At 35.9% G+C, this 12,687-nt stretch overlaps 1 protein-coding gene and 1 long non-coding RNA gene across 2 annotated transcripts in view; one reads left to right on the forward strand and one right to left on the reverse strand.

Moving 5' to 3' along the window:
- NKAIN2 (sodium/potassium transporting ATPase interacting 2) overlaps window positions 1-12,687 on the forward strand; it is a 1,364,766-nt gene that overhangs the window by 1,185,834 nt on the left and 166,245 nt on the right. The gene's annotated exons all lie outside the window — the stretch shown is intronic.
- Window positions 4,915-12,687, reverse strand: part of LOC103093780 (uncharacterized) — a 163,395-nt gene continuing 155,622 nt past the window's right edge. Inside the window, exons 3-4 of the long non-coding RNA XR_462930.3 lie at window positions 8,550-8,735; window positions 4,915-8,136 (exon numbers count right to left, since the gene is read on the reverse strand). This is a non-coding gene — a long non-coding RNA (uncharacterized LOC103093780). The remainder of the gene's footprint in view (window positions 8,137-8,549; window positions 8,736-12,687) is intronic.

The raw sequence follows: 12,687 nt of genomic DNA on the forward strand, positions 1-12,687 counted from the left end.
TGGCTTTATCAGAACACAAAAATTGCAACTCTGGAACAGGCCAATGGCCCATCCTACTTCTCACTGAGTTTGAGTTTAACATGGGAATCTTCACCATCCTGCCAAATAGCATATATTCGAAAAATGGAATAACTCTGGGAATTTTTTTTTCTGAGTTGAAAGACTGCTACTTTTGAAGCTGCTTAGGGTGATGACAAGGACAGTTTACATTTGAGTAGCACTTTTCCATTCACAACAATCTTGTCTCCCAATAACTCCTTGTAGTAGATAGTAAAAGAATTATTATCCCCATTTTACATGTGAGAAAACTGAGGCTCAAAAATTATAAATTGAATAGATGCATACCAGGGGAGCTAGTAACCAAGCTGAAGCTCTCTGATCTATATGTTCCCTTAATCAATATGTCTTAATCAATAGTTCATGTAAAATTTGGAATTTTTTTCTTTCCTTTATAATGGGTAGAAATGGAAATTTCTTCTATTAAACTATGAGATCCATTAGATCAGGGATTGGGTTTTGCTTTTCTTGCTATTCTCTTCAGAGCATGACTATAGATCTGCTCACCTCAATGAACGTTTGAATGGCTTGAATGAGTCATGACGTGTTCCACAATGTTCTGATAACGTTGGGAGTTTAATGGCAACATTTGTAATCCTTTAATCTATTCCTTTTAACAATATGCAAAGATCATGACTGTGAACCTTTTTTTTTGTTTTGTGAACAATTGTGAACAAAATGGTGAATTATCTAAATGAAGGAATGGGAAATAGCCCAGAAGTTTGTGAATGCAGACGTAGCTTTGCTAAGATTGGGATAATACAAAGACTTGGGAATTATTTGAAGGCTTGTACATCTGAATAAAAGGAGCATAGTGCCCTTAATTGGAACAAAGATGTTTGGAAGAAAGGTAGGTTTTAGAGAAAAGATAGAGTTCTGTTTTGGACATACTGAGTTTGAGTTATCAACAAACTATCTAATTCAAAGTGTCCAAAAGGCATTCGTTTCCCAGACATTTTCTACACTGATAAAATCACCGATGCTTCCAACAAAGTCATCTGAATATTTCCCAAGTCAATAAATATTAAGTACCTGCTATATGTCAAGCATTAAGGCCTTTCAGCATAAAGGAAAGCAAAAAAGAAAAATGGCCCCTGCTCCCTAGGGGTTCACTATCTAAGGGAGGAAACAACATTCAAACAACTGTACTCTAACTAAATAGAAAGAGAATAAATTGGACATAATCAAGAGAGGGAATGAACTAGTATCAAGAGAGAACAGGAAAAGCTTCTTAGAGAAGGTGGGTCTGTGGTTGTCTCTTTAATCTTTTCTCCCCTTGGAAGCCACATCTGTGCCCATTTCCCCCCACCCACCCCCCATCCCTTTCCATTGTCTTGTAGAGGAACCTTTTCCCTGGCTATTATGTGGTTCCCTTCAAGAAAATGAGACATTAGTAATAGAAATCCACCAGCTGAAGGGTGTAAATTAAAGCCTAACTTCAAACAGCTCCCTTTAAAAACAGATCTGAGTTATGAATTGTGCCATGAGCCCAAGTGTGAATTATTCAACCAGAAGCAGTTATTTGATTGATAAATCAATTTGGAGAAATACGTTGAATGATTAATGATTCTGTCATATCCACCAGGACACTTGCTAATTGTTTTCAAGGTTCCAATAAGTATAATGGCAATTAATTGCACCTGCTATCATCTGCTTCATGCTTGGAGCTGAAGGAGGAGTTTAACTTTCATTTCTCACTGGTTGAAAAGACTTTTATTTATTCTGGGACATTCTTTGCACCTGCCTGATAGGGGAGTGAGTCTCGGTGAGAGGGAGGAACTCTGCTTATTAATGGCTTTAAATTTAGGCTATTGCAGACTTCTCTTCAAGCAAACAAAATATATATATATATATATATATATATATATATATATATATATATATATAGGCAAGTGCAGAAGTTTTGCAAGCCCACTGCAAGAGAAAGCATCGTACTTACAAATCTAATTTCCATCTAAGTGTAGTATATTGTAGTTCCCTGAGGCAGACCTTGATATCAGAAAAAAGCAATTTCTGGCAGATTGGAAGGGTTATTCCCTTTTGGGTTTCCAACATCAGACAGATCAAAATGGAGGTCCCAGTCTCAAGGGGCCAGCAGCTTCATGAAACAGATGGGACTTGACAGGCTATTTCCAAGAGACGGGGGCTGTGAAGCAGGAAGCTGGGATGCCTGAGTGAGTAATGGGAGGCTCCCCATCTAAACTGGGAGAGCCAGGGACTCTGCTGATGGCAGGTGGAATTTATTCGTGTCATACTGGGGTTACCAACCATCGTGATAATCATGGGATGGCCTAATGATTCAGGGAGTACCTTCTGAGCCCAACTGTACTCAGCTAGAATGATGTTTAGCCCTATTATTACCATTCAGCAGTAGATGCTGGTTTTTTTAAATTTCATATACATATAAATATTTTTTATTTCATATACAAATAAGCATATACAATAAAACATATAATTATGTTTTATTTCATTCAGTTTTGTGATTTTTTTTTATCCTTGGATCTCTTTTTTTGTGAGAGAAATTGCCCTTTTCTCTTTCTCCTGATCCTATCATTGTCTGCTTCCTTAGGATGGGGAAAAAGCATAAGTTTGGACCTGTGATTTCCCTGGTCTGGGGCATTACTTATACCAATGCCATTTGGCCCCTATTCTGCATCTTAGTCTTGGGGACTTTCCTGGGGTAGTGAAAAGTTAGATGCTTTGCACGCAATCATAGGACTATCAAGCAATAATGCATTTATTAAGCCCCTATACTTTTTCCAGGCACTTTACAAAGGATAAATCCATGTCAAAGATGAGATTTGAACTCAGGTCTTCACCAACTACAAGGCTGACTCAGTGTCTTCTACATGTATTGCCTCTCTTTTCCTTATATTTTCAGACAGAAATGGAAACGTCCCTTTAGTCTCTTCTACCCAGCACATTCTGTTAGAGGTACAGGAGAGTTTTCAGTGGTGAGCTGCAGGGTGGCATGATCAGTCACCCTCAAAGAACACATGACCATATATTAGAAGGGGGAAAAAAAGAAGTTTGAGAAATGTGACAGTGAGAAAAGTAAAGTAAATATTCTTTCTTCCCATAGAATGAAGGACTATTAAACCAGACATCCAGAGGGCCAACTTCTAATTCTGGGCAGTACTGGTAGCCTATATCTCAGAAGCTCAGAGGATAGCCTAGTTTAAACTTTCATATCTCTAGTTGCCATTATAGAACAAGATTATTTAGAGGAGCTGCTAAGTGGCTCAGTGGATAGAGAGCCAGGCTTGGAGATAGGAGACCCTGGGTTCAAATCGCAACTCAGACACTTCCCAGCTGCGTGACCCTGGGCAAGTCATTGCCTCAGTTGTCTAACCTTTTCACTCACTCTTTTGCTAGGGAACCAATACTTATTATTAATTATAAGACAGATGGTTAAGGTTTCCAAAAAGACTGTATAAAACTCCTTTCTTGTTCCAAATGAACCCAGTTTAGTCACCAACTTTATTCATTAAATGCTCCTGCAAACAACTTTTGGCAACTTCAAGCACTGAAGATATCCTCAAAAAGATTTGACTTATCATCAAATTGAACATTCAAAAGAATACACTTAGGAATATGCTAGGGTCCCCACGAGTTTTGAGCAATGACAGCTTTCATGGTAGAAGTATAAAATATCTCAGGATAACTATTATTAAAAGGACAACACTCAGATGAAGACATGTTTGTTAAACATTCAGCCTATAATCATTCCTTCTTCCTGACTCCCCCCACCTTATTGTCACAAAATATGAAATATCACCACACTTTCTAGGGTTTTTCTTTAAAAAAATGTGTTTATTAAGTAATTCTTACATGCTCATCACCTAGAACATAAAGTCCAAAATGAAAATGTCAATTTCCTCAAGAACTGTTAGATTTTTATTTTAATTCACTATTCTTGCTAATCAGTATGTTTCATTTCCATTTGTTGAAAGAGAAAACATTTCAGTACCTCCTAACTCCTCCAAATTTGGGGGCAAGGCATTAGCTGCTCCTCTTACTTATATAACTATGGTGGAGGAATTTGTTTATCAGATTTCTTGCTTCCCTGATAGTAGGAATAAAGGAAACATGACAATGCAAGTAACCAGGGAAGAAATAAAGAATCTGGAAGGGAAATGAGGAGTGGTGTAGAAGCATTTTGGGCTCAAGAAAATTTTATCTCTTGCAATTTTGTTGAAGTTTTTCACTAGTGAGGAGAATTCTACTATTAGGAAAATGAAAGCTTGCTTGACATTTCAACCAACATCTAATGTTGCCAGTTTATGATCCAATATAAACCATCAGGGATTAATATATCCTTTTAGTGGGGCAGGGAGGGAGGGAGAGAACATGGGTTGTAAAATGTCAGAAAATTATTATTATAAATTGTAACTCCATGTAATTGGGGGAAATATAATAATAAAAAAGGAAAGAGAAAGAAAGGAAGGAAGGAAGGAAGGAAGGAAGGAAGGAAGGAAGGAAGGAAGGAAGGAAGGAAGGAAGGAAGGAAGAAAGAAAGAAAGAAAGAAAGAAAGAAAGAAAGAAAGAAAGAAAGAAAGAAAGAAAGAAAGAAAGAAAGAAAGAAAGAAAGAAAGAAAGAAAGAAAGAAAGAAAGAAAGAAAGAAAGAAAGAAAGAAAGAAAGAAAAGAAAGAAAGAAAGAAGGAAGGAAGGAAGGAAGGAAGGAAGGAAGGAAGGAAGGAAGGAAGGAAGGAAGGAAGGAAGGAAGGAAGGAAGAGAAAGAACATAAGAGCTTGTTGATTCTATATTCTAGTCTTAGTTAACTTATTCTTAGTATAACTTAGTTAATTTAGCTAAATTATAACATATAATTATATATAATGATAATAGTATTCCTGAAATTCTGGAAGAAAAAGGATATCTCTCTGATCCTGCTTTGGTTTCAGATGGAGGAACAGAGAGGCAAATAGAGTTATAATGTCTAATAGTAATAGCTCACATTTATACAGTACTTTTCATACAATTTTATGTAGATTATCTCATTTCATCCTCACAATTACCCTATCAGGTATATGCTATTATTCCTCACTTTACAAATGAGGAAATTGAGTTCAGAGTTTCAGAGTTTCTCAGGAAAGGTGACTTGACTCCTGTCAGGAAGGTAGTGACTGAGGTAGGATTTGAATTCAGCTTTTCTAGCACCAAATTCAATACCTTATCTACTGTCTATCCTAACTTCCTGGAATTCTGAAGATCAGCTTTTCAGGAATGGTTGCAAGATAAACCTGAATGACAAAAAAAGTTCACCAATCAAGATTATATTTATTTTATGAATTGAAGCATTACTTAAAATGGAAGAAGGGCATGAAGGGTCACCATTTTATTTAATAAATGTTACAAAATCATATTATAAGTTCATATCCTTATCCTTCTTGGTCCCAAACCTCTCCCCACTCCAATCCATCCTTCACACAGTTGCCACAGGGATTTTTCTAAAGCACAAATCTGATTATGCCATAATAAACTCTAGGGGTTTCCAGTTACTTATAGAATCAAAAATAAAGTCCTTCTTTTGGCATTTAAAACCCTTTTCACCACCTAGGCCCTTCCTTTCTTTTCAGTCTTCTTTTACTTGACTCTCTTCCAAATAATCTCACATCCAGTTACATGACTCTACTTTTCCTCTCACACAATACTCCATTTCCTTACACTGGGACTTTGGTATGACTATATCCCAAGCCTGGATTATTCTCTTTACAGCTTCCTTCAAAATTTACCTCATATGTCATCTACAAGAGGCTTTGCCAGGTTACTGCCTCCCTCCTCCTCCTAGTAGTGCCTTCCCACTGGGATTACATTTTTTTTGCACTATTTCTTATATGTTCATATTAATTTGAATGTTATTTCTTCCACTAGAATATGAACTCTGTAAGAGAAGTGACCATGGGTTTTTTTCACTTTTTTTTTTTTGCTATCCACTGTGCCTGGCACATCATAAGCACTTAATTTATGTTTGTTATCTGAAATACAAGCATTTATTAAGTATATAGCTTTATACTTTTATAGTCTTAACCAATAATATCTTAATACTTTCCAGACAGTTATATCTCTCCACATTACCTGTTTGAGATGGATACCCAATAACTACTTATTTCTGGGTCAGTTCAAGGAATCTTAACTATGAGGGAAAAAATGAAATTTGCTACTAAGAAACAGAATAAAATGCAATTTAGCATTATAGTTAAATCCCAATTTTATATAATTTTGTTTGAACAGAAGTACTCATTTTATGAAATGAAAGTTACTGACTGGCAAAGAACACCTGAATGATTGCAGTGGGTCTTTTATGTAATTTTTATTGAGTTCTTGTGTATCCTAATTCATTAATAAAGGGAAAGGGATGAAGCACTGCCATGTTTTATCTTCTATCATTACTCAAATGGGACAGAATGCTTTTTCCAATGAAATTCTTAGGGTAAATTGTTAATTTCCATTTTTCAAAAAAATCCATTTTTATGTAACAGTTTTAGTCCCAACCCATTCCATAAAAATAGGATTTTTGTACTCAAATATCTAATGCCACTAAAAAGAGTTCAGGCATTAATATAAGTTAATATGAGAGATATTTCTTCTCTTATAACTATCTGGTACATTAAGTCTCCAGAGGAGGTAAATGTGTAAGCAACATGTCGCCTATCACTATGCCATTGTACAGGAATCAGAGCTCAAAAATGTCTTTTTTTTTTCTTCAATCAGCAGAGACTCCTCCCTGGCACAAGCCAGATCCAAAAGATACAAATACTTCTAGAGTCATTTCCCTAGGGCATATGCATTTTTTGTTTTGTTTTGTTTATGTCTTTCTTTAGCCAAAATTGTTCACTTTTCCTGTGGGAGAAAAACTGCTAGAGAAAACTTAGGAGGGCATCTCAAGCTGTATTCCTTCCCTTATGGCCTCAAAAGACCCTAAGCAAAGTGGTCCCCTTTATATAAAGCAAAACTAGATATAGCATTGCTGGCAGAAAGGGCAGAAAAATCACAATGATAAAGCTAAAATGTACCTTGGAGGTTCACTCCTACCTTAGGCTTAGAGTCATAGGATTTCAAGCTAGAAGAGACCTTAGGTATCCTTTTGTTCAATGCTTTCATTTGATAGATGAGCAACCCAAGTCCTTGAAAAAGAGGAAGTGAAATCACAAAGCCTAAGGTCACACAGCTAGCATATATGTCAATATATCAGTTCAATTCAACAGTGATTTATTGAGTCTTTCTGTATGCAAAACACCGAGTTGGACACTTTATATACATAAATGAACATTTGTTTATACATATATAAATATATATGTGTGTATACACATGCATATACATATTTATACACATACATATATTTTCATTTTATTCTTCCATGCATAAAATCCAAGTGAAAAGGAAAGGGGTCTAAGTATATGTATGCATGTGTGAGTACAAACCAACAACAAATGGATGGGCTCCTCACTAATCTTTCTTTTCCCAACAGGATTTCTTTCCTATGGTTCATTCATCACTTTAAAAAATTAAGCCCAATTGGAAACATAATTTGAATGTATAATTGAATTTGTCAGTAGATCTTAGCTTCTACATGTTAATCAAATAGTGCAGACTTAAGTAAGTTCTCCCTCTATGCTTCAGTTGTATGGGTGGCCAATCATCCCCTAAAGAACATGTCAGATTCTTTCCAAGAGGTTTACTGATGAGAACCTCATTCTTCTCCTCTTCAAGCATGGAATTTTTTTTTCAAAGATCAAAATTCATGCTATCAGTCAATTTGAAAGATGGGAAAAGAAGAATAATTCAAGTTAAATATTAGAAATGACAAATAAATGAAATGTTAAGTGAAGTAGCAAAGAAATGTGTAACTAAGCAATGCCAGGACCATATGTTAGATCTATCCTCCTCAGAGAAAGATATGAAAAGAAGGGCTGAGATTCTTGGAAACTCCAAAGCAACTGTCAGTCTGTTTTCATTTCTCTCTCTGATCCAGTGGACTCACAGGGGAGATCTTACCTGAATCAGCATTTGACAAGTGAGTGTCTCTGTTTATGTGCTTTATCTTTCCTTTGGTTTTCTATTTCTCCTCTCCCAGTCTAGGAAAAAAAGTCATCTACATTAAGCTACTTCAAATTAACGGGAGTAAAGTAGACTTAGAATACAGAAGTCTCTTCCTCAGATTGAGTGATTTAACATTTGCAGAGATAAACGTACTTTAAATACTGATTGATTTGAATTGTTTGAATTTAAATATCCCTGAGTTTTTGTGTCAGATCCTGTTTTGAAATTCTAAATAGAAACATGTACCATATTCAAAATAAATATCTTTCTAGCTGTGTGTTTCTATGGTACCTCCCACCACTATTCCTAGGCACTAGGTGCTTTTGATTTTTTTTAAGTTCCAGGCAACTAGAAAGATAGAGAATTCATCAAGTCATTGTAAACCTTCAGAAGATATCAGGACAGGTTGGCCTCACCTCTCAAATGACCAGAGGACTTCCCAGCTTACCTCCTTGGATGGGAACTTCTCTAATCAGTAAGTGGAATCCTGGCTTCCAGCATTGTAGTTCTTGTTTCATATCTTAGGGGTTTCCTCCACAATTGATAGAGATTGTCAATGTTGTTTTATCTTGAAACTCATAGATCCTTCATCCATTGATTTGCTTCTGAGCTACTTGCTATGCTATATCTTGTACTAGGTGGCAGGCAGAGGGGAAGAATAGAAATATAAAGAAAATGCAGCAAATGGAGGTTATTTATATAACACTAAAAGAACCTTACTCTATTAAGAGGGAGCTAAGTAACATGGGAAATTAGAGCTTTTGGCCTGGAGTAAGGAAGACCAGAAATCAAATCAAGCCTTAGACACTTACTAGCAATGTGAACCCAAGCAAGTTACTTGTCCTCTATTTGCTTCAGTTTCCTCATCTATAAAATGGGGATAATAATCACATCTGCCTTGCAAGGTTATTGTGAGGATCAAATGAGATAATAATTATAAAGTGCTTAATAGAGCCTAGTGATACATAAAAGTTAGTTGCTATTTTTATTATTAATAATGGTAATAAACTCACATATTTAGATAGCACTTTAATAAGGATCTCATTTTTTCCTTATAACAGCAGATAGTGAAAATATTCATATCACATTGAGTAACATAATACATTTTGTAAATTGTTTAGTTATGTCTGACTCTTCATGACTCTATTTGGGGTTTTCTTGGCAAAGATATGGTAGTGGTTTGCCACTTTCTTTTCCAGGGTCCCTCTCTTACAGTTGAAGAAACTGTGGGAAATAGAAGTTAAACAACATACCCAGCAGCACAGAGCTATTAAGTGCTTGAGACTGGATTGGAATTTAGGTCCTCTTGATTCTGACCTCAGTGAGTCATCTAGCTACCCTCATATCACATTTACAGAAGAGGAAACTGAGGCTTCAAAATAAACTGAAGTATTCAAGTCCACATAAGTCATAAGTAGTATTTTGGTAACTTCTTCCACCAATGTAGATTACAAATATTCCATGCTTATTCAGTCTATAGAAACATTATGTTTTTCCATAACTTCCTCCTAGATGACCAATTTGAGTCATGGGAAAATCTATTTCTAATTATAGTAATATCTCAAACATAAACAAGAAAACAGAAGGACGGGTAGAGTGGCATATTGGCACTTCTGGGCACTATATCCAAGATAAAAATATTATTGATTTATTTTCAATATTTTAATGTCAATACATGGGTTGCCATTTATTAGTAAGAGCAATATTCTAATCACCAATGTCACCACCCATGCAAGTGGGGCTAATTTTTTCTTAAAAATATTGAAACTGCCTTTGAGATTTGACTGGCTCAGTGGACTAAAGCATAATCACAGATAAAGCTTCCTGGTCAACTGAACACCCACAACCAGGATTTGATGGGTTGTAGTTCTTCTTGGAGTTCAGGCCATAGATTAGCTAAATGCACAATAGCAGTAAGCTGTGTATCTGAATGCATGTTTTGTCCCTGTTGAACCTTTAGTCTTTGCTCAGAATATCCTTTCCCCGGTAGAGCTAACTAAGCCTTCTTTTGCTTACTGTTAGATGAATTATAAATTACTCATTTCATTCCAGTCTGCATTCTAAACTTCCAGGGGAATGGTCTGATTCAGGCCAAGCCCACCACACCAATTAAATTGGTACAGAGGGAAATAAAGAGGTACAAAGCAAGTCTGAGAAAGTTGCAGCATATAGCTAGAGAATGTGTAATGGATGGCACATTCAGGGAAACATAAAACATTATGAAAACTCCTTAGTGTTATAAAAATGACTATCATTATTATTTTTTAAACCCTTACCTTCCAATACTGTATATTGGTTCCAAGGCAGAAGAGGGGGAAGGGCTAGGCAATGGGGGTCAAGTGACTTGCCCAGAGTCACACAGCTGGGATGTGTTTAAGGCTACATTTGAACCCAGGCTCTCCCATTTCTGGGCCTGGATCTCAATCCACTGAGCCACCCAGCTACCCCTGACTATCATTATTATGCGATATGATGAGGAACTTCAAAAAGGAGTAGGAATAAAACATGTCTTCAGGAAAGTATATGATGGCTAAAGATGGGATGGTAAGGATGACATTTTGAGGGTTGAAAATCAAATATCAGGTGAAAGCAATGAAGCCCTCAAACAGATTAGGTAGACTTATGGATGGATATGGATGAGTCAGTCACAGAGGATGGTCACATTTTTGTATATTATTATATACGTCAAAATAATACCTTGCTAGATGTATGCTTCTGAAATAAATGAGAATAAAGATCCACAAGAGTATTGAAATTAAAATATGTGAATCACAGAATAACATTATTACAAATGTGAGTTGGAAAGGACTTCTCCATGGTTATCTAATCCAACCAAATACCCAAATCATGAAATCCATTTACAATATCCAAATAAGTATAATCACCTGAAATCTCTTATTTCCAGTATTCAAGAAATTAGTGTGCTCTGAAATGGTTGATTCAGTTATTCCACTTACCCAAGTTTGCAGCCTCAGTGTCATCCATATTTCACTGCCACCCATCCCTCATATACAATTAATTGCCAAATCTTGTCATTTCTATTTTTATAAGATTTCTTGCACACATTCCCTTCTGTCTATTCACACAGACAACAAATGGTTAAGGCCTTTATCATTTTTCATCTGGATTTTTACAATAGGGTTCTATTTGATCTCTTCATCCCCATTTTTTGCTATTCCATTCCATTCTCAACATAGTCACAACAATGATTTTCTTTAAGCACAGCACTGACTATGACACCTCAGTGCTATTCAATAAATTCTGATGACTCCCTATTGTTTTTAGGAACAAATATAAATTTCTATGGCACCTAGAACTTTTCATAGCCTAGACTGTTCCTATCTTTCTAGCCATAGAAGAATGTGTATTGGTTCTTTTGTTAGCTTGTATCTGATTTCTATATGTCCTCTTTGTACTTATATATGGATGTGTTTTCTATCCAATTAAAATGAAAGCTCTTGAAGGTTGGTACCTTTATGTTTTATTTTGGGGGTTTTTTATTCTCAGTACTAAATATAGTGACTGGAACACTGTAGGTGCCTAAAATATTGTCTGATATTATTTGTCTTTACTCATGAAAACCTTAAAATATTTGAAAATGGTATATCCCCTCTAACTTCTATTCTGCAGGAAAAATTATTTCAAATAATTATTATACAGATTGGTTCCCAGACTCCTTTGCCAGCCTGAGTATCCACATCCTCCTATGAACATGTTTTACCTTCTCATCATTATTTCTTTTTGAAATCCTTACTTTCTTTCTTAGTAACAACTGTAGGGCCAAGGGCTAGGAAAATGGGGTTAAGTGACTTGCCCAGGGTCACACAACTAGGAAGTATCTGAGACCAGATTTTGAACCCAGGTCCTCCTATCTTCAAACCTGGTGTTCTCTCTGTGCTACCTATATGCCCCTCTTGCTTTTATTTCTAAAGTGTGGTGCCCAGAAATAGACATAATCCATCAACTATATTCTGATAAAGGCAATGTAAGGTAATTCTAGATAAATTCATGAGAGAGAATATATGCTAAAAATTTAATATATATTTTCCTCAGTTAAATAATATACACAAGATGGTCATGGACAGATGACAAATACAGAAGTAGTCCAGAAATGTAGCTCAATGGAAGAGATCCATCATTGCATCTGTCCAAATTCCTGGGTATTATGATGTATTGTAATTGGAGGATGGAATTTTACCAGCACTTGGCATCAAATTCAGTAGACTATAGTTTGCAGGATATATGTTTTGGTTACCAGTAATGAAATCTGCCATGCAAAATATACTATCTGATGATATAAATATTCTCTAAAAGTAAAGAGAATTTTGACTTCAATTATGGGAATCAGTAGCAAGGTGTTCCACTTGGAACACAATATTTCCATAATGTGTTCAAGCCATTTGAAAATAAATATATTGTCTCTGGCCAGAAGGGGACAATGCAAAGCTATTTATATTGTGCCAGCTCTGTGTTGTGACAATGGTGGCTGCCACTTAACAGCTATGAGAAGCACTTTTGGCTTGTAGACCATATCAATCTCTCACCAAATGAACCATTGTGGGCTCCAAGGATCAACAATTCAATCC

The sequence above is a fragment of the Monodelphis domestica genome, chromosome 2, assembly GCF_027887165.1.
Source record: "Monodelphis domestica isolate mMonDom1 chromosome 2, mMonDom1.pri, whole genome shotgun sequence".
In the NCBI taxonomy this organism is placed as follows: Eukaryota; Metazoa; Chordata; class Mammalia; order Didelphimorphia; family Didelphidae; genus Monodelphis; species Monodelphis domestica.